The sequence below is a fragment of the Lissotriton vulgaris genome, unplaced genomic scaffold (assembly GCF_964263255.1).
Source record: "Lissotriton vulgaris unplaced genomic scaffold, aLisVul1.2 SCAFFOLD_721, whole genome shotgun sequence".
Classification (NCBI taxonomy): Eukaryota; Metazoa; Chordata; class Amphibia; order Caudata; family Salamandridae; genus Lissotriton; species Lissotriton vulgaris.
Window position 1 is genome coordinate 587,899 of NW_028246456.1, and position 21,690 is coordinate 609,588.

The following is a 21,690-nucleotide window of genomic DNA, read 5'->3' on the forward strand; positions in this document are numbered from 1 at the left end:
AGCCATTAGCGATTCCCACGCCATTGAAATCTAAAGAGACAAAGGCCAAAAAAGCAAGGGGGGTACAAGTACAGGTACACCCAGAACGCGGACCCATAAAACACCACCCCACGTGTAAAGTAAACCACAGGATATGAGCAGCTCCAATTCACAGTCGAAGGTGTCAGGATGGACAAGAAGCAAATAAATGTGAGGAGCTGTAGCGGTGATGCGCGCCAAGGAGGCGCCGCGATTCTAAATCACATCAGGTAGGCCAATACAAGTTGACACCCGGACCCCCTTAGCTCTATGTAAGTCGCAAGCGACCACTACACCACGGTACCCGCCCAAAACCCGCCCCAGCCAGAACAAAGACTAAGATGGCCGCCCCGGGCAGTGCAGAAACAAAGAAAAATAAAATGGACGCCACCCTACACAGGCAACCCCCCGTCCCAATGATCGTTGTTGGCAAGTCAGACACCCAAAAAATTCAACAGAGTCGATGGCTCACTAGGTACCAGGATAGCCAATTGTAGCTCCGACTATGCCGTAAACAAGAGTGCAATGACACAAAGGATGCGCTGAGAGCGAGAGCCAAGCAATATCCAAGAACATCCAACCAGCTGGAAAAATCAAGTTGCACTCTGCGTGTGGTCCACACATTCCCCCCACATAGCATCCTGAACCCAACCCCCATCAGGTAAGAAAGCAATACGGCAGACAAACTGTCTAACCCTGGCCCGATTTCGGACGCCCTTCAGTACACAACCCTCTATGAGTGTCGACCCCCTCGACAACAAAGGAACAAGATGGAAGCAAAGAGGAAGGGGGAGACTCACAAGTACAAAATGGATGGCACCACATACCCAATAATGCATTGGTTACAATACAAAGAGTCCCAAAATTACTCTGAGAAACCAGATACAACAGGGGAAAAGGCGAAGGTTCTGATGAAAGAGTTTTCAAGGGGGCCAGGAGTAGAATAGCCTGCAGTCCCACCTCCGGTAATAGCAGCGAATGTGATGAAACAGTAGCCGAATGCGGGAACAATGTATCCCAGGCAGAGTCGGTGTGCGATCGTCTGCAAACGCCAATCATGGCAGAGCGAAACTCAGTCCCACTGGAAACACTCGGCAACACAGTATCATTAGCAGGAACCATCAGGGGAGAGATCAGTTGTTGCTGAGAGCAGTCCTTCCGAATCTGCGCCAGGTCCAGGGCAATGTCGTCGAGCTTGTCACATAGCTCCTGGGAGTCTCGCCGTAGCGTCGCCCGCAGTTCACATAGGGCAAGCAGGACATCTCCATAGGACAGGGTAGGCAGTGTGCCCCCCCGCCCACATCATCGGAAGGTGCAGGCAAGTCAATCCCCGGCGCGGCCACGGCATCACAGGCAAGGGGCAATGGCGGACGGTCTTCTCCGTCCCGCGGGTCAGCGGGGGCTTCCATAGGGCCCACAAGCCAGGCACAGGAACATGGGGGGTGCGACATGGGCCAGCAGTCGCTCCGTCTCCCACCGCTACGAGTTGCTGTATAGCGTCGCCAGTGAGGAGCCCCCGTCAGCAAAATCAGGCGGTTAGGGCGAACGGGCGGTCAGCCAGGTTCGGGCGAGTCCCGCAATGGAGTCGAGTCGCCCCCTCTCAGCTCGAAACAATGGAGCCGGAGTGCCGTGCGATCGTCCCTGCAGTCGCGTGTCAAGCGCGATGTTTAGCACTCCACGGCACCCGGGATGCTGATGTCCACGTTCCAGGGAGAGCAGCCCCTTTCAGAATGTGAGCGCTCCACAGGCAGGTTGCTCGTCCCCACTCCGCCGAGGTCCGGCATTAAGCGGCGAGGAGCGCTGGGGCAATTGCGTCGGGACGGGCACCAGGTTATCTCAGCCTTCCGGACGAGCCAAGAGTCCGGAGAAACATGGGCGATATCAGCACGTCGCCCCCGCCGGAGCAGCCGATGAGTCAGGCAGGATAGCAGGCAGGATAGTTCGACGGGGCACAAGGGCTGGCGGAGCCGGGAGCTTACACGTCCGCTCCGGTCGCCATCTTGGCTCTTCCTCCGATTTCACACTTTCAATCGTATCTTCACACATACTCGTCTCTGGAACCCATCTCAACGGACTTGCAACATACATTCTACTCATTACATTTCTCGCAGTTACTTTCGCAACTTCATCCGCAAACCCATTTCCGCGACCAACATCATCCGTAACTTTCTTATGGGCACTGCATTTGACAATCGCTACTTGTAACGGCAAAGTAAGAGATTCAAGGAGTTCATTCACCAACTGTCCATGCTGGATCTTTGTCCCATGCGAAGTCAAGAACTCACGTTCACGTCACAAACGTCCAAAGCTATGAGCCACGCCAAAGGCATATTGGCTATCGGTATACACATTCACTCGTTTTCCTTTCGCCAACACACATGCTCTCGTTAATGCAATCAGCTCTGCTGCTTGTGCTGAATTATGGGGAATACGTGCAGCTTCAACAATGGTATGCAAAGTCATATGCTGCAGTCGTATCACCATTCAGCAACTTAGAACACGAACCATCAACCCACAAAGTACCATCACACTCTGGAAGAGGAGTGTCCCTAAGGTCAATCCTCCCTTTCGTTTCTTCTTCAGTTCTCAAAAAACTGTCATACTGTTCTTCACTATCTGTCTCAACTCCAATTGGCAACAACGTGGCTAGATTCAACATGTTGCATCGTTTAATGTGTACATGACTCGCTAACAACGTCAACTCGTAACCCGACAACCGAGCACTAGTTAAGTGCTGTGTCTTGGTACGGTTCAACAAGGTATCCACTGCATGTGGAACCATGACTACTAACGTGTTGTCCATAACTAAACCAGCAGATTGTCGAATTGAAACAGCCGCTGCCGCGTTAGCTCTCAAGCAACTCGGCAACCGTCTAGCTACAGGATCTAAAGTCGATGAAAAATAAGCACACGGACGTTGCTTATTGCCAAACTGCTGAGTCAACACTGACAATGGACATCCTTCTCTCTCGTGGACATACAATGTGAAAGGCTTACTGAAGTCGGGAGTACCCAACACAGGAGCCGAACACTACGCATTGCGTAATTCTGAAAAGCTCTTCTGACATTCATCAGTCCAAGGAATAGGATTTGGAGTATCCTTAACAGTAAGAGCTATCAAGGGCCTCGCTAACCAGGAAAAATTAGGGATCCACTGTCTACAGTACGACGTAATACCCAAAACGCACGTACTTCTCTTTGTGTCGTAGGCAAATTCATTTTCGCAATAGCTTGAATTCTCTCTGGGGTCAATTTCCTTCCCTCCTTCGATAAGAGGTGACCTAAGTAGGTTACTTCTTGTCGACAATATTGCAACTTGGAGAGAGAAACTTTGTGATGAAAATCAGACAAGTGGCGTAACAATGACAAAGTGGCTTCTCTACAAATCTCTTCAGTGTCAGCAGCAACTAGCAAATCATCAACATACTGGATAAGGGCTGCACCATCAGGTAAAACCAACAGATCAAGTTGTGTCTTCAAAGCTTGACTATAGATTGATGAACTCTCACAATAGCCTTGAGGAGCCCGCTTAAAGCGGAAACTTCGTCCTCCTAAAGAGAATCCAAAAATGTCCCTACTCTCCATGGCAATCGGGATACTGAAGAAAGCATTCTTTAAGTCAATCACCGAAAACCATGCGGCTGTAGCTGGAATCAGAGTCAACAAAGCTGTTATATCAGGCACAACAGGAAATTGTGGAACAACAATCTTGTTCACTTCGCGAAGGTCGATGACAAACCTATATACTGGAGGCTGTGAAGAATCATTCCTCTTCAGGACAGGCAAAACGGGACTATTGCACACATTACCTCTTGTTTCCTCAATAACACCCTTCTCAATCAGATCGTAAATGATCGCTAAAAGTGCACGCTCACCATCACTCGAGATACAGTACTGTGGAATGCACGGCAACTTAGCATTTACTTTGTGTCACAACATATGGAGGAATTTCCAGTAGGCCCTCATCATTCGGACCAGTAGTCCACAATTAATCAGGTAAAGAAGACAAATGGAAGACTATCTCTCGATATATACATCGGAGAAATCACACTCTTACCCAAGGTAAGATGTACTCCTGACGGAGAACAATACAGTGTTGCATACAATCTCTTCAATAAATCAAATCCCAACAAATTCTCATTACAACCTGTAGTCAAAATGAGGGGTGCTTCAAACTTACAAGGACCAACAGAGAGAGACAATGGAGCAGAAATCGGATTCGTAACAGGGGCGCCAGAGAAACCTACAGAAACATTATCAAAGCCAGACAAAGCCCAGGGAGTTTAGAGTGCATAATTGAACTCTTTGTAGCACCAGTATCTAGCAGAAAAGGTTCCGACACACCTGATGCAATCACTTCTACATAGGGTCCACTCTGATCTACTGGAACTGAAACAACTCCATCTCTTTGTCCAAGGCTGTCCTAACAATCGTTACCATGAACTTCGTCACCTTCAACATAGTAAACATCCATGTAATACTGCGCTGTCCTACCAGACGAACCTTGCTGTTGATCAAAACTGTTCATGGAGTTCTGTGGAGGCAAAGGAGGTACGCTCTGTCCGCGACCTATACCTCTAGGCACTTGTTGAGCACCTCGACCTCTAACATCAGAAGCACCATTCGTGCGCTGTAACAAAACCGGACAACTATTCTTGAAATGGCCCTCTTCTTTGCAATAGGCACACTGATTAGGCCCATACGGAAAACGCTGTTGCGGAAACTCGTTCCTTTGCGAGTTTCTCGAATATTGCTGAGGCTGCTGATAATCGCGCTGACTATTAGTACGGGGTGGATAAGCTTGTTGTAGAAGAACTTTAGACTTCAATTCCTTAGTCTTCTTATCCGCTTTCTCTAACTCATCTTTGCGCCTACTCTCATAGTACTGAGCTGTAGCTAAAATTTGCGCTGATGTAGAGACTGCCCAAGCACTCTCGGAATCCTTCAACTTAGTATACAACTCGGGAAGCAAATTATGTACGAATTTGTCGACGAACAACCTCTGGCCACCCTCAGTAGCCATATTCTGACCACTATGATCTACAAAAGTCTCTTCAAACCGCGTGAAAAAATCAGACACAAACTCGTCTTTCTTCTGCTTACATGCAGACAACTTATCCCAGTTAACATGCACTTCGGGCATCAAAGTTTTCATAAAGTTAATAATCCTACCAGGAAGTTGAGTGATAAGATCTTCAGGCTTAGCACCTCCAACTTGTCTATCATTGGCAGCAACAATATTAACCCATGTATCACCCAATTCATTATCATGATCCGTATGTCGAATCACATTCCAGATAGGCTGTAGGACGACATTACCAAACAACATGTCTATGTCCGCTAAATTCATGACGCACGATCCCACAGTTTGAGTGAGCTCTTTATAATATCCTGCCGGATTTTTGCGCGGATCAGGTAAAGACTGCTTAATAGCTAGAACTTCAACACGCTTCCAGGGAACATGTACCCATACTCGCTGAAAGTGCGCAGGCGCAGCTACAATACCCAATCCAGCATCAGCCTGAACTGCTTCCTTCCACACCGGAGGAACCTCACGCATCGGATATGGACACGCTTTTCTCCTGACGAATCAGACTCAAACAACCGCTCAGAAGGAGCATTATTACGGAATGACAACAACGTCGCAAGCGCTCTCTCAATGTCACTAAGACTCACAATCGTCCCGTTCTCAAACTCAGAACGCAATCGATACAATTCTTCCGGAGCTTTACCCACTTCGTCAATCCATTGTTCATGAAGGAACACACACATCATTTGAAAGACGTATCGTTGATTTGGTGCTTTCCATTGCCGGAAAACATCCATAATAACCTCAAGATCGTACTAAGAAGTGTACGTAACCCATCTACGTGCCATATGGTCCAAAACTACACGTTCATCTGTATCAGGCAATTGACTACATGATTGTCTACGCTCATTCACAGGGGACATACCCAATTGTCCCAACAAAGGAGAAAAGAAACCAGAAAAAGCGGCAGTCATGCGCTGTCTAGTAGAAGGAGAAGATGGAAGAATAAGGGAAGACGGAACAACAGTAGAAGAATCCAAAGTCGGAACAGAAGGAGTATTAGAAACAGGCGTAGGAGTAGCAGACAAAGGGGGAGGCAAAGTTGGCGGCCCCTGAGGAGGCTGCGCCAAAGGAATAGTAGCCAACTGAAGAGGAGCTGGCTGTGGAGGAATCGCAGGTGGTACTACAATTGGTTGTTGCACAGCCACAACTGGTGCCTTAGCACTCTGTGCATAAGGGGGTGGCGAACTCAATAGATGCGACATTAAAGGATCTGTCGCAAGATCTTTCTTGTCTTCCTGTTCTTTAGGCGGCAAAACTGGGTAGCATCTATCTACCGCTAACTTCTTCATTCTAAGCCTCTGCTCGCTCTCTTGCTCTTCCTCATTATCCCTATATGCAACAGCAGCTTGTACCATTGACATGCCTCGTTCTCGTTTATTCTTCTTCGCTAACTTAATTTCTTTCTGTTTGGCTTCTTTGCGCCATATGCGGAAAGAGTCTAACATTGCCGGCCGGGCTTTCTTCTTGAATAACTTCACTTCGAGATGGTCTAAAATCTCAGTTTCAAAACTACCATAATGGGGCCACTGTAGGACACCGTCTTTCCTCGTGTACTTTACTCAGATCTCATTATAACTAATAGGGCCCACACCATGCTTCACGTATAATTCATACGTAGGAGTTCCAATTGGAAGAACCGGACACGAATCCTCTAACCGGGAATCCTTAGAACAACCACAACTAAACAACTTTCCAAGTCTGCTAAGACCAGGCATCTTGCTCACTAGTCTAGCTTCAAACTACAAGGGAAATCTCAAAACGATAGTCTCGCGAATACACGAGTCCCTTGGCTTTGGGGCCTGCAGGTACCAAATCAAAGTGATCTTCTAAAGGGATACCAAAAACAAACTAAGAACTAGGAGACGCTCCACTCATACTTAACTGAAATGTTGATGGCGTCACCAGAAGACCCGTCAATCGTCTCGCTCTACAAATCGTCTAAGGCTCCAAGGCAAGGCGACAGTCAGGGCAGCAGTCCTTCGTAGCCGTCGGAAGGCGGGGAACCTCGGAGCAAAGACTTTCGGACCACGCCGACATACAGGGGTCGATGAAGTGGTAGGCCTTTCCTCCAGAATTTCCACACGAAGCTGTCCACAATCTTCGGGCTTGGACCGGTACCGCTGAAGTCGCCCCACGTTGGGCGCCAACTGAAGGACCGGGTTTTAGAACTCAGCGGCGTCAGGGAAAACCCCTGATACCTTCGAGTTCCCAGAGACACGGGATACTTCTTGATGACGTCAAAGACCAAAGTTTATTGGCTGCATCCAGGAACAGAGATCTACGAAGCACACACGAGTGGTTCGCTAGAGATTGCACAAATTCAATGAGCGGAGCATAGTCTTTTATGCCAAAAATCAAGCCTCAGGCAACATTCCAAATTAGCATTGAGTTCATACAAATCGACCAATAGCAAAGTAACATTTTGAAAGTAGCGTATGACGACAATCCCATTCTCCGTTGTCCAGCCCACCAGAAATGACCAAGCACATTCCATATCCTGTTCAGTCAGGCCGGACAAACCCATCATAAACCCTCAACCCAAATCAGTGATTATGTCGTAAAGGAAGGAACAGAAACAGATTGGAAGTGAGATAGAAAGGTAGGAGCAGTGTACCATAAACTCGGACCTGCCTTACTCTTTGATCTTTATCTGACTAGCTGCTTAAAAGGAACTGGCTCAGCGAGGTTAGCCTCGGGCACGGAGTCAGTTCGGCCAGGTCATTCAGAGGTCAGCTAAGACATACGTGTCTCAAGGACTCCTTCGGCAGTAATCTTCGGCCTATGTGAGGGCAACCGCTCAAAATGGCTGCCGTACACAAAATGGAACCCAAAGGTTCAAACTAAATCCTTGAATATAGAGTGTTCTCATAGATCGATTCATGCGAAAACGCTCATACACGCTACACTCGTCATTTGCGGTCTGCGGATACCAAAATCGTCTATTTCCGACGACCTTATTTGAACGGGTTCGGAACACCCGAACCAGACCCTTAAACTCACGGAACTACAGATCCTTCTGGTTTCCTCAGTGACTGCCAGTAGAGCGGTCTCCGTCCCATGTCTGGGTCGAAATCCCCTCTGGGTGGCATCTAGCAGCTGGTTATTCTCGACAAAGTCCACCAGATGGATGTTGATGTGCCTCTCGAGAATTTTGCTCACCCCGGGGAGCAAGGAGATCGGACGATAGCTACTGAAGTCACCGGGGTCCAAGTTCGATTTATTTAGCAGAGCACGGACCATGGCCCGCTTCCAGGCAGGTGGGACGGTGCCAGAGGTGATGGAGGCATTCAGGAGGTTCATGATGGTGGGTAGAACGACCTGAGGTGCCAGCATCATAACTTCTGGAGGTGCTGGGTCACATGGTGACCCAGATTTTACTTGGCGGGCTAAGGAGTCCAGGGACTCGGGATCTAGCAATGGGAAGTGTTCCAGAATTATCGGGGGTTGCGATAGAGCATCCCCCAGGTTTGCCTGTCCCTGAGCTCTGGAGTCAGGTGCTATGGAAGGAAAAGAGGAGTAGATTTGATTGACTTTGTGATGGAAAAATTCTGCCAAGTCATTGCAGTGGGCTGTGGTTTTACCCGGGTGCGTCCCGGGGGAGGGGAGTTTAGTGAGGCTTTTCACTATTTGGAAAATTTCCTTCGGTTTAGACTTGGCTCGCATGATTTTATCCGAGAAGTAGGTAGACTGGGCAGTTTTGACCTCGACCTTATAGGAATTGATTGCCTCGCTATATTGGATCTTCTCATCCAGTAAGTAATCCATGCGCCAACGTCTTTCTAGTTTCCTGCAGTGACGTTTCTTTTCCCTGAGGACCTCCGAGTACCAAGGGGCAGTTTTTTGTGAGAGTTTCGATGTAACTTTACAAAGGGGAAGGGTGGCCTCGAGGGATTGTACAATCCACTCTTCATATTCTTGAGTGTCCACACATGGGTCCCCGTTGTAAGAGGGCTGGGCAGTCACAAGTCTATTGGACCAGGAGTCGACTGGTAGTCAGCCCAGATTCTACCATTCCTTACGATGGGGCTAGGGAGTAGTGTACGTGTAGTCCAGGTAAGGGGCACAAGTAGGTGGTCAGTCCAGGGGAGGGGAATTGGTAGCCCAACCATAAAATAAGTGCAGTTACTAAACACTGGGTCCAGGAGATGACCCTTAATATGGGTGGGTGCCTCGACCCGTTGGTATAACTGTAGGGCCGCTAGATCATCTGCCAACGCCATGGCAGTATGATCAAGGGTGACATCAAAATGAAAATTGAGATCGCCTAACAATGTATAATTCGAGGCAGTTGTGACCCGTTCGGCTACAATGGATGGGAGATGCTTGTGAAACTGTTTAGAGGGGCCCGGGGGGCGGTATCCAACGGTGCCTGAGAAACAGTTGTTGGGGGAGAATTCCAGGCTAAATGCTAGGCTCTCCCATTCTGGAATTGATTCAGGGATTACTCGGCAGTGATACTGCTCTTTATGTATATAGCTAGGCCTCCTCCTCTCCCTTCAGGCGATCTTGCCGGATGATTTGGAAGCCTGAAGGAAGGGCTGTCACGATGTCAGGGTCGGAGTCTGTCGTAAGCCAAGTTTCTGTGAGGAAAACTGCATCTGGCATACGTTCTTCTAGCATGAGTGCGAGTTCCATCCTATGTTTTGGTAGAGATCTACAGTTTAGCATAAGCATGCTTTAGTCCAGTTTCGCGTCGCGTAACTGCTTGGGTTTAAGAGTCTGTTTACACACCGGACAGACCGCTGGCAGATCTATAGCCTGGAATGAGTGCGGACAGCCTTTATTTTCTATGGGCCTCATGCGAAGGAGGGCTTCCTAACTATAGTACCTTCTATTTGGTGACTGAGATATAAGGGGTATGGCCCTAGGTCCCACCCGGTCGCGGACGGGCGCAGACGGGCTTGCCTTCGGCGCGGTGCCGGCGCGCCCGCTGCGCTTCCGGGGAGTAGGTACCATTTTATAGCGGTCAGTGTGGGAGGGCCGAGCAAGTAATCTGCTCGCCCTCTGACTCACCCAAGATGGCGATGCTGGTTATCAGTTTGCAGTGTTAAATCGTCTGCTGTGGCCCCAGCTTCAGCGCGGTGAGCGCGAGGGTGCACAGAAGTTGGGAAGTGCTCAAGGAGCGATTTTACAAATATTTACACACAAAGTACAATTTAAAAAATATTTTCGTTCAAATGATTCACTGTTCCCGGCTCACGCATCAGGAACCAAACAATCGGTGTGTCAATCCAGAGATTTAGATGCTTTAAAAGGCCATGCATCAAAACCTAGTAACCAAACTCAAATCCATATTCTGTATGTCAAGGACCTACAATTATTCAACAGGACCCAGCAGGATTGCATCGCCTTTTATACACTCTTTACACCTACACGTTGTGGAATAAATTAGAAATAAACTCCAGGAAAACTAAAGTTGTGAAGTTTGCTAAGAAGCCAAATCCAGAATAGGCGTTCCCGTGCCAAAAGCCATGACAACACCACTCCACAACATTCTCAAAGACCAGCCAAACCGGTGATAAGAACCCAAAACATTCAATAAGGTGCATTAGCAGCAGGAAACTAACACCTGCTCTGACCTAGTGCAAAGTGGGACCACAGCCTGCACCACAAACGGGAGCCAATGCCAGAGCCACACCTGAAGAACAACAGATGCCATGGAGCCACCGAACATGCGGGCCGGACACCCAAGAGGGCCACAATACCCACCATGTCCAGGACTCCCCCCCTCTCCAGCCCCCCCCCCCACCCGGACCAAGACATGCCACATCAAATACATGGAATCATATACCAAATATTCTGCCTGATGTCGCACAATCACATCTGGTCACATGCATGTGTCGACACAAAAATGAGCATCACACATACACCTTTGAAGCAACAAATGAAAATGTGTTAAAATAAACACAGAACAGAAATAATAATAATAATAATAAAACATTTATAAAGCGCCTGGCTGCACAAAACTGTGTGTCCCTGCGCTAAACTGCTAATACAATACAAATCCAGAGGACTAGTGGCATGGAGCTCAGCAGAAGAATTACTTGCTAGGGAACAGATGAGTTTTTAATTTTGTCCTAAATCTCATTTCGGAAGGTTCCATCCGCAGGTGGAGCGGAAGAGCATTCCAATACTTTGTGGCCAGGTAACGGAAGGATTTACCTCCCATTTTAGCTCTTGTGATTCGGGGAAGTTTAAATAACATCATACCTGATGATCTTAAATCCCTAATCGGGCGGTGTTTGGTGAGAAGACTTTTCAGGTATTCGGGGCCTCTGTTCTGAGCGATACGGTGGGCATAGCAAAGGGTCTTAAATTGGATCCTCTCTTTAATAGGGAGCCAATGGAGTTTGGATAAGGCAGCTCTAGTGGATGTTTTTCTTGGGAGACAGAGCACCAGTCGGGCTGCTGTGTTCTGTACAGATTGTAGTTGGTGAAGGCCTTTCTAGCTGATACCTATCAGGAGGGCATTTCCATAGTCCAGATGAGGTGTTATCAGAGCATGGACTATGGTTTTCCTGGCTTCAGTGGGAAGAAGGTCAAGTACCTTGCGAAGAACTTTTAATATGCCAAAGCATTTTCCCGTTATTTTATTGACTTGGGTCTTACTGGAGAGGTCGGAATCCAGCATAACGCCTAGATTTCTAACCGTCTCTACGGGAGTAGGCAGCTTGCCCAGTTCACTGGGCTACCATGCATGAGACCATGTAGAGACACCTCTCCCCACCACCAGAACCTCTGTCTTATCTCCATTCAGACGCAGACAGTTGTTGTTCATCCAGGTTGCTACCGCCGACATACAGTTCGAGAAATTGGTGGCAAGTTCTCTTCGATCCGGGGTCAGCTTGAACACCAACTGGGTGTCGTCCGCATAGCTGACAATGCCCACCCCAAAATCCTCTACAATGTGTGCCAGGGGTTCCATATAGATGTTAAATAACGTAGGGCTCAAACTGGAGCCCTGTGGAACCCCATGGCTCACCCTGCGCGGAGATGATCTGAAGGGTGGGCAGTGTAGCTGGAACGTTCTGTCGGTCAGAAAGGATTGAAGCCAAGCAAGTGCTGGGCCCTTTACTCCCATGTCCAAGAGACGAGACAACAGCGTTGAGTGCAGCACGGTGTCAAATGCTGCACTAAGGTCCAGTAGGACCAACGCTGCTGTCTCGCCCTCGTCCACCATCTTCCGAATACATTCAGTCGAGTATAGGACTGGCGACTCAGTAGAATAGCCTGATCTAAATCCTGACTGGGAAGGATGAAGGAGGGCTTCTTTCTCCAAAAACTCCATTAGTTGTTTATTTGCCACTTTTTCTATGATTTTAGCACAGAACGGGAGAAGTGAGATTGGCCGTAAGTTTTAGAATTGGGAAATATGAATGTTAGGTTTCTTTTTTAAAGGCATCACCTGAGCAGTTTTCCAAATTTCTGGCACGTGACACTCCTGTAAAGGATAAAGTGATCATGTAACTGATGTGATCAATTAGTGTGTTTTCCATAACTCCCTTACATTGTTCGGGTGGGCAGGCATCGATGGGGGAGCCAGAGTGTATTCCATTAATGATTTTCAATAAATCTTGTTTATCCGGGGTAGTGAACCTGGTGAGCGGAGATTTGTGCATTTGGGTGTCTTTATTATCTACGTTGCTATTTACGGGAGTTGTGTTGCTAACAAAAGTGGCATGAATTCTTTCTACTTTTTCTACAAAGAAATCAGCGATTTGATCACATATCTCAGCGGAGTATGTGTCTTGAGTATCTAATCGTGTGGGAATAGTGAGTTCTCTATAGATACAGAACAACTCTTTTGTAGGATTATCTGCTTCCTCAATTCTATTTTTATAGTGATGACTTTTCTCCGCTCTAACCATTTTCTGGTATTTTTTTAGTTCAATTCTGTAGCTTTCTTTAAGTTCAGGTGCGTAGTTTTTCCTCCATTTAGGCTCTATTGATTTACATTGAGCTTTTACTGTTCTGAGTTTTTCTGAAAACCATGGGGCGGTTTTGGATTGTCTAGCTGGAGGTTTGGTGGTCCAGGGAGCGATTTTATCTAGTGCTTTTACTATCCATAGTTCGTAGTTGTCCCAAACCTCTTGCAAAGAGTTGCCTATTATTGGAGGTTGCTCGGCTAGCATGCTTTTGAAGAGTTCAGGGGTGAATTTTTTCCAGTTTCGGCGTTTGTGAGGAGGATGTTTTGTAGGTATGGTTTTTGTGGGTTCTCTTATTATCTCAAATGGCACCATGCTGTGGTCAGACGAAATTAATGGAATTGGGGGTGAGGTCTTAATACCCTCCCAATTTGCAAAAATAGGGTCTAGAAGATGTCCCTGCTGGTGTGTGGGTATTGTAGAAAGGAGCTTTATATCTACAGAGTTGAGTGCGGCCGCTAGAAGTTGTGCTTCACTGGAGTTAATATCTTCGAAATGAAGATTAAGGTCGCCTAAGATGATTAGATTTTTATGTCTGACTGCAAGCTGGGTGGCTGATTCAATAAGTTGGCTGCAGAAAGGCACCGCAGGACCTGGAGGCCGGTAAATAAGTAGGCCAGTGATTGTGGTTGTAGGTTCTAATTTTATTGTAAATATACCACACTCACTATTGATTATGGTTGATTTTGTTAAAGTGCATTCTAACTCTGCCTTACAGAGGAGTGCTAGTCCTCCTCCACGTTGCTTTTGTCTGTCAATTCTCAGAAGACTATAATTGGGAGGTATAGCTTCTAGAATATCAGGGGAGGATGACTCTTCTAGCCATGTCTCTGTAACAAACATGGCGTCCAGATCTTTATTTATCAATAGGTCGTGGATTTCCATTTTATGTTTAGTCATGGACCTACAGTTTAGCAATATCATTTTCAAATTAGCTATCTTTCCTGAAGTTTTGGGTATCGTGGGAAGTGGCTGATTACATAGATTATAAAACGAGGGTATGGAATCAGGGTCTATAGTGTGAAAGCAGGTTTGAATCGGATTCTTACCAAGTGTAAGGAGGTCTGTTTTCGAATAATGAATTCGATGGCTGCTGCTGCTTCTTAGGGCTGCGGAAATTGGTTGAGGGGTGGGGCCAAAGAGTCCTGCCCCGCGCCCCGGTCGTTCGCGGGCGGGCTGGACTCTGGCTTGACTCCGGCGCGTGATCGGCGCGCCCGCAATGTGCGTCTGCTGCGCGGAGCCATTGACGTGTGTTTTTATGCCGTCGTCCGAGCGACGTGCACTGCGAGCCCTCACTAAGATGGCCGCTACCCTATCCCTGTCAGTCCCCGCAGATGACGAACCGTGAATCGGCCACACCCAGAAGGGGAAGGCAAGTAGTCTGCCAGCTATCAAGGGAAGCGGGTAAAATCTAAGTCACCCTTGCCTTGTCTGTCGCTTCAACACGAAGTGAGGGAAATGCCTTCAAAAGTTCGTGCCTCAATGTTAAACAGCGCGCGATCAGTCCAAATGCCAAAGGGAGGGGGAAAGGACACACGGGGAAGAAATTCAACAGTGGTTAAAAGCCATCGGAAATTTTAAAAAAGTTAACCTCCCGGCTCAAGCTTCAGGAGTGAAAGCAAAGCAGACACATGGCGGCATCCTTCGTGACACTCTGTAGGTCACAGCCTGCAAGACAAAAATCATGATGAGAAGGTGTGTCCTGCACACATCAAGGGACAGAGAGAGAAGGAGTGAGAGAGAGATGTTCGGACAGAGTGGGAGAGAGAGAGATAGATGGACAGAGTAGGGGAGAGAGAGATAGACGGACAGAGAGGGGGAGAGAGACACAGAATACAGAAGAGAGGGACAGGAAGAGAGAAAGCAGACACTGCGCACCCAGGCCACACTGCTCACCTGCTGTCACCAGTGTGTCTCCCACCACGTGCCGGTATGTAGTGCAGTTCACCAGGTCCCACATCTGAAACAGATCCATCATCTGAAACAGAGTCCAGATAAATTAATGGCACAGTACATACAATTGCACACATCGTCGCTTGTCCGCCCATGCGCACCCAGACAGCTGCACCCCAGCCCCTCCCACCGCCCAGCAGTGCATGCCCACCCCTGCGCACCCAGGCAGCGGCACCCCAGCCCCTCCCGCCGCCCAGCGATGCATGCCCGCCCCTGTGCACCCAGGCCTCACTGCTCACCTTCTGCCACCGGCGTGTAGAAGAGCGCCCACCACGTACCACAGCAAGCCACTAGCCCGGGGCCGCTGACATGGCATACTGGGCCCGCTGACATCATGCAGTCCGGCTCCGCAGGCCACCAGGTTTCACATTTGGTGCCGGGTCTTGATTTCTCCATGGAAAAGGACATACCAGTGCACCCGGCATCATTGCAGGCTGCACACCCACTCACCCTCATAGAGCGCCACTAACTCTGTGATCTTGAAGGCGACGCCACGTGGCAATAGGCCCGCCCTACCCGCTGGCTCAGGCCTACACTGCGGTCTAGCAGGGTACAGAAAACACGAGCCGTCCAGACCGCCGGAGCTGGGCATCATCGCAGGCTGCACACCGGCTCAGCACTTAAGGTGCCCCTACCTCAGTGCACTGAAAGTCACCGTCCTGTGGCGATGTGCCTGTGCCGGCCACAGTGCATCCGGTGCCACCAAGTCTGTGCCCTGCTAGTCATGGACCCTCTATGATTGGTCATTGTGGTGCGGATGCCATCATGTCACCTCGGGGACTGCGGGATGCAATGTTGCAGGCCCCTGCCCCCCCGCCCCCCTGCATACAAGCACACCACACAGATACAACCTGAGAGAGGTTTGAAATGGTGTCAAGAACGTGCGCCCGGCCCTTTTTATTGGCAGAGTCACATATCCTGTGATGCGTGTGATGGATGGGTGTGGGTGCACACCAGCCATGAGGGAGTGGCCCTGGCATGCTGACAACTAGACCTGTGAGTAGCAGATCCCCTCAGGGAAGTCCTGGCACATGTGGCATCTTCATCCTCCCCTGTGAGCGTAAGCGGAGCGGGCTGACCTGGCAAATGCCAGTCCAGCGTGAGGGTTTGAACGATGACCCCGGGGCTCTGGGCGTGGATCCGGACGTGGTTGGATAAGGAAGTAACCAATGCGTGTGTCGCTGTTGTTGCGTCTGCGCCATCCGCACAACATTCCGCAATGTGTCACCTGTGATCCAAGTCCAATGACATGTGACACATGGACGTAGGGGGAATTCCCTGACCCTACATTCATCATACAACCACACTTGAAAGACCATTGACACAACACATCTGTGTGATTCGGAATGTTTAATGCACATTCAGCGGAGTGTTGCCTCTGGAGCAGTACAGGGCCAAGCAAACCCCGTTTTCCATTGTTGGCCCGTGGAGGGCCAGCCAGAGTCCTGCAGGGAATGACAAGTCCAAAGGCAGAGGAAGTGTTCAATCCGCAGTCTGAGTGCTGTGTCATTGGCGATCAAACAGATTATGGCAGTCCATGTCGATGTCCAAGGTGAGTGTCGCAGGGTGCATCGGGGGACAGTGAAAGGTGATGATGCAGAGGGCAGTACCAAGCTGAAACCAGCCATATTGTGGAGATTAATGCTAAAATGTCCTTCTGAGGAGGTGTTGATTCTTCCTCTGCAATGTTAATGGGAGATGCAGTTTAACATTATTTTCACATGTATGTTGTCACATTGTCCATGTTTTCATACAAACTGCATGACTGTGTACATCGTGACCTGTTCTCAGGACACCCCGCGCCGCACGGCCACCAGCTGTGTGTGTGACCCTCGCCTCACCGCTGCCCGCAGCCTTGTTGTGCCTGCCTCGCTGATCCCTGCCCCCCCGCCGTATTTGCGTGTGTGTGATTAATCGTTTTGTCTCCTATTTGTTTTCATTTGCCTTTTGACTGTTGTCACTGCTGTCCCCTTTCACGTTGTTGTATTAGCTTTGTTTCTTGTTAATCAGTCCCCCTGTGCCTGCCCGCCCCGCTCCCCGCCGCCGTCCAAGCGGCAACGCCCCCTTTTCGTTTTGTGCCCTCCCCGCTCCCGCCTCCCAGCTGCTCCTCCCTCCCTCCCACATGGCCATAAATGGCGACCGCGCGGCGCAGGTGAGTGTGCCCTGTTCTCAGGACACCCCCGCGCCGCACGGCCACCAGCTGTGTGTGTGCCCCTCGCCTCGCTGTTGCCCGCAGCCTCGTTGTGCCTGCCTCGCTGATCCCTGCCCCTCCGCCGTATTTGCGTGTGTGTGATTAATCGTTTTGTCTCCTATTTGTTTTCATTTGCCTTTTGACTGTTGTCACTGCTGTCCCCTTGCACGTTGTTGTATTAGCTTTGTTTCTTATTAATCAGTCCCCCTGTGCCTGCCTGCCCCGCTCTCCGCTTCCCGCCGCTGTCCGAGCAGCCACTCCCCCTTTTCGTTTTGTTCCCTCCCCGCTCCCGCCTCCCAAATGCTCCTCCCTCCCTCCTACTTAGCCATAAATGGTGATTGCGCGTACGCGCAGCGGTCACGCGCAGCGGGCGCACCGATGGTGCGCCAAAGGCCAGCCCGTCCACGCCTGGACCGCGCCCAGTGCCAGAACCCCTGGTCCCCACCGATGCAAGCCGACCCAACAGACCTACGACGCCGCGGCCCTCAAAGCACTCAATGCCGGCCGAAACCCCACCTGCTGCCAATCCGCCGCAAGACGCATTCACGGACCCTTCACCTGCACAACCTGCAAGTTCTCCTGCCTCCAAACCTGCACCACACCCGCCAAGCCAAACTCCAGCAGCGACCTCAAATGCATCCTGCTCAACACTAGCTCCGTCCACAGACACGCCGTGGAACTCTGGAACCTCCTTGACACAACATCACCAGACATCGCCTTCCTCACTGAAACATGGATGAACGCCTCCTCAGCCCCCGACATCGCCATCGCCTTCCCGGATGGATACAAGATCATCAGGAGGGACCGCGTCAACCAGACCGGAGGAGGCATCGCCATCGTCTACAAGAACACCATCCGCATCACGACAGACGCCGACGACACCCTCGCCACCGCCGAACACCTCCACTTCCAGATTCACACCGACCCAAAGACGACCCTCAGAGGCACCCTCATCTACCGACCCCCGTGACCACTCACGCAATTCAGCAAAGACATCAAGGACTTCATCAGCCCACACGCCCTCCCCTCCGCCGATTACATCCTCCTAGGGGACCTCAACTTCCACCTGGAGAACAACAAGGACCGCAACACCGCCACCCTGCTGGACAACCTCGCAGCTGGAGCAAGATCACCGCCGACCAGCTCACCACCTCCCTCAGCCGGAACCCACCTGCCAGCACATCAGACGCCAACGAAGCAGCCCGCAACTTCACGCAGTGGCTGACCGCCTGCGCCGATGACCTCACACCATTGAAGAACCCTCCCAGCAGACCCAGAAGCAAGAAAGCCCCCTGGTTCACCGACGAACTCAAGAACTCCAAGAAGACCTGCCGCACCCTCGAGAAAGCCTGGCTCCTCGACCGAACCACTGACAACATGACCGCCCTCAAACACGCCACCCGCAAGCACCACCAGCTCATCCGCACCACCAAGGAGAAATCACTGAAGGAGCGACTGGACAACAACGCCCACGACAGCAAGGAACTCTTCAGCATCGTCAAGGAGTTCTCCAACCCCAGCACCGGCAACAACGACATCACCCCTTCACAAGATCTCTGCGACTCCCTCGCCTCGTTCTTCCATCGCAAGATTGCCGACATCCACAACAGTTTCGGCGCACCATCCACGCACCCAACCACCGAACCAACGAACCCCACCGCCACCCTCCGCACCTGGACCACGGTGACCACCGAAGACACAGCCCGCACGATGAACACCATCCACTCCGGCTCTCCAACCGACCCCTGCCCCCACCACGTCTTCAACAAGGCCGTATCCACCATCGCATCCCAACTCCAGGACGTCATCAACACCTCCTTCAACACCACCACCTTCCCAGAGAGCTGGAAGCATGCCGAGCTCAGCGCGCTACTGAAGAAACCAACAGCGGACCCCACCGATTTCAAAAACTTCCGCCCCATCTCAGTCCTCCCTTTTCCTGCAAAAGTCATCGAGAAGATCGTCAACAAACAGCTTGCCGCCTTCCTCGACACGAACGGATCCCTCGACCCCTCGCAGTCCGGTTTCAGAGCCAACAACAGCACCGAGACTGCCCTCATCGCAGCCACCGACGACATCCGAGCCCTGCTCGACAACGGGGAAACAGCGGCACTCATCCTCCTGGACCTCTCTGCAGCATTCAACACTGTCTGCCACCGCACCCTAGTCCAACGCCTCGACAACACCGGCATCCAAGAGAAGGCACTGAAGTGGATCATCTCATTCCTCGCCGGAAGAACACAGAGAGTCCGCCTCCCCCCGTTTCGATCCGAGGCCACCAAAGTCATCTGTGGCATCCCGCAAGGATCATCACTCAGCCCCACCCTCTTCAACGTCTACATGAGACCTCTAGCTGCCATCGCACGCCAACACAACCTCAACATCATCTCCTACGCCGACGACACCCAGCTGATCCTCTCCCTTACCAGAGACCCCAACACCGCCAGAACCAGCCTACACGAAGGGATGAAAGACGTCGCCGAGTGGATGAAGAACAGCCGCCTGAAACTGAACTCAGACAAGACGGAAGTCCTCATCCTGGGACCATCACCCTACGCCTGGGACGACTCCTGGTGGCCCCCAGCCCTGGGCACCGCCCCCAAGCCAACAGACCACGCACGCAACCTGGGCTTCATCCTGGACTCCTCCCTCTCGATGACCAGACAAGTCAACGCCGTATCCTCATCATGCTTTCACACCCTTCGCATGCTTCGCAAGATCTTCCGATGGATCCCGACCGAAACCAGGAAGACGGTCACCCAGGCCCTCGTCACCAGCCGACTGGACTACGGAAACATCCTCTACGCCGGAACCACAGCCAAGCTACAGAAAAGACTCCAACGCATCTAGAACGTCTCCGCCCGACTCATTCTGGACATCCCCCGATGCAGCCACATCTCCAGCCACCTGAGAGACCTGCACTGGCTCCCCGTCAACAAGAGGATCACGTTTAGCCTCCTCACCCACGCACAAAAGTCTCTCCATGACCTGGGCCCCAAGTACCTCAACGACCGCCTGACCTTCTACACGCCTACCCGCCAGCTACGGTCTACCAGCCTCGCCCTCGCAACCGTACCACGCATCCGAAGAGCCATCGCCGGAGGCAGATCCTTCTCCTACCTGGCGGCCAAGACATGGGACTCCCTCCCCATCCACCTCCGGCTGACCCAGGACCACCTCGCCTTCAGGAGACAACTCAAGACCTGGCTGTTCGAGCAGTAGCGGACCCCTTCCCCAAGCGCCTTCAGACCCTTCCGGGTGAGTAGCGCGCTATACAAATGCTGTGATTGATTGATTGATTGATCGTGGCTTTTTGAGAGGAGCTGACTATTTGATAGGGGACAGTGGACATTTCGACAACAGATGTGTGTGTGCTTGTACATTATCAACTCACATTTCCCTGCAATGCCACTTGTGATTGGCCAGTGTCTACACCCAATCAGCACCAGTTGTGTCCTGTGTTCTGTTGTGGACGTGTTGCGGGTTGTGCCACATGATTGTCAGTGTTGATGTGCTCTGCATGTTATGTGTGTGTGCTGCATTTTGGGAGAGTGGCTCCTGCACCTCTGTTTGTGCTTCCCCTTGTCTATTTCATGCGATGTGCCTTTGACTTCTGTGCTTATGTAGTACTGTGATGTTGCATACTTGGGTACATTGGTCTCTTGGCGGGAGTTGGGGGTCTGGGGCATGGTTTGTCCGCAGATGTGCTCTACTTGATTGTGCATGTGTGGCATTGTGCCCATCTCCCCCGTCCCCCAGTCCCTGGTTGTTACTCACCCTGGTGCTGTTTTGTCCGGTCATGTTGAGCAGTGTCCGGTCCCCCGACTCCTGCCACCGTCTCCCCACTGATGACTGTGGACACTATTTCCTCCATGTCGTCCAGCTCCTCCTGTGGTGCAGGAAAGTTTCAGCTTGGTTTTGCACTTGTCATTCCAGTGCCTCTTGATCTCTTCCTTTGTCCTTTTCAGCACTCCCGCTGCATTCACCTTGTCCATGATGAACTGCCATAGTCCACTTATTGTTGCCAATGACACAGTGGAGGTGACGAATAGTTGTTGATGGTGTTCTACCACCTCAGATATCAGGATCCTGTTTTCCTGCAGACTGAAGCGCTTCTTCCTACTCTTCTTCTACTTAGCCTTCCCTGACTGCGAGGTCCCCGTCTGGTCCTCCGAGGGGCTTGTGGGTTCTGGTTCTCCTCCATACTTGCTACGGCACCATCCATTGTACTTCGCTGTTGTTTGGCATTTGTTTGTCTGTTTTGTTTCTCCTTTTATGGTGATTTTTCTCACCTGACGCATGTGACTTGCAGACCTGTCGCTGGTTTTCGCAGATTTTTGTTCCGCGATTGGCCTCATTGCAGGATTTTTTGCGTTCGCGTATCGTATTTTTGCGGCGTGGCGTTGGTTTTAACGCGGTTATTTGACGCATTATATGCTGACTATCGCATGGTAACGCCCTGTTGAGAATGCTTTGTTAACACGACGTAATTTTCCTGCGATAGTCTGCAA